Source organism: Buceros rhinoceros, unplaced genomic scaffold, assembly GCF_000710305.1.
Source record: "Buceros rhinoceros silvestris isolate BGI_N320 unplaced genomic scaffold, ASM71030v1 scaffold21527, whole genome shotgun sequence".
NCBI lineage: Eukaryota > Metazoa > Chordata > Aves > Bucerotiformes > Bucerotidae > Buceros > Buceros rhinoceros.
Window position 1 is genome coordinate 53,985 of NW_010423110.1, and position 1,701 is coordinate 55,685.

A 1,701-nucleotide genomic window follows, 5' to 3' on the forward strand; every position below is an offset into this window, starting at 1 on the left:
TAAGGGGGCCTTTGACCCCCGAGGCGCCCCCCCCGCCGTTTTAATCCCCTCACCCCACACGATTTATGGGACAACAACAGTTTGTTTCCCTGTGAGCAAGTCACAGGCTGCGCCGCGAGCAGAGCCGCCTTTTGTTATGGCAACGGAAGTGTTGGGGATGATGTAAAGGAAACTCCTATCAGATCTGGGGCACGTCACTACGGCTCCGCGCCCACAGCCCTCACATCCATCTGCTGGGTGGCGCTCCCGGGGAACGCACTTCAACATCTTATCACCCAGGAATTTGGGGAGGTCGAGGGGAAGGCGGGTGGAGGGTTCGTGTCGTAGTTGCAGATGTGCTCACAGGTTTCAGAACGGGAATCGCCCGTCCGATGTATTTGGAGTGAGTCCCTGGGGGCCTGGACCACGCTCTCGTGCCAGACCTCTCACGGCCAAGGTGCTGCTGGAAATAACCCACCTGCAGGAAGAGCCGCTGGGCTGGTGCCGCACGTTGTCTTCAGAACCCAGGCCCTGTGTGGAGCAACTGTGCCACCCCCAGAGCGCCGGCCCCGGGCCTTGGCTCCCGCAGCGGTTGTGGCAGCACCCGGGGAAGAACCAAGCCACCCCCCCTGCAAGGGAGCTGCCGCTGCACTGCTCGCAGGGAGCTTCCCTCCCTTTCGTGTTTAGCACGGACTGAGAAATGGACTGAGTCGCAGCCGTGCACTGACTCCTGCCGTGGGGAAGGGTGAAGATCTGCCGGCCCACGGGAAGCGAGCGGGCACACACCTAAACCACAGCAGCCTGCGGCCTGTCCGGAGGGGACGAGCACCCACCTCTTCAACTGCACTTTTCTACCATTTAAAACTCAGTTTCAGGCGCAAGAGAGTCAATGCTGGGGACTATCAGAAGTTTAAATTAATTTAAAATACATGTAGATCAGTGAGAGCTGCAGACTTTTAAAATCAATATTTTATTTTACTTGAATGTGCAAATAAATATAAAAAAAACTACATTCAAAGAGCTGGCAAAGCAATTACAAGCCCAAAAGCAAAGATCCTTCAAAAAAATGGAAGAACAAACTTGAATCGCGGTGGTGCTAGCAGATACCCAGTGGTCGAGCTTAAACCCCCCGGCGTTAACCAGCCCCGCTCGAACCTGCGCTGCCGGCTGACTCCACTCCATCACCCGCTGCCGCCCTTCTGGAGACAGCAGCACTGTCAAGGGCGAGTCTTATTTAATCGCTTCAGATTATAAATTAAGGTTTACAAAATAAGGATGCTTAAAAATACCTGAAGTACACTTAAAAACGGGGAGATGGACCAGGACGGCGCGCGGGCGCGTAACCCCCTCCCGCCTCGGTCCACCGGCAATCAAACGCATTTTAAGCCACGAGTCGCAACCTAGTTCCTAGAAACCATCTTTCTGCATCACGAAGCCAGGAAGTTTGGCACAGTTGCTGTCTCCGCCGGAAGACAGCCGAGAGGTGAGCGGGGCTGAGGGGTTCGGTCGAGCGGCCTGGAAGCCGGAGGGGGACGCTGTGCTGTGCACCGGGCTCGTCCCCCCGCTCGCCCCCAGCCCTCGCGTAGCTCCGTGGTCAGTGTCTTTTATCACTCGCTGCAACAAGAGCACGGGAAGAACCTTCAGATCGTTTTAGTAACCAAAATGTAACAGAGGCCCCGACAACGCGAACACGAGTTCCTGCTGGCAAGTCCTCCGCTGGCC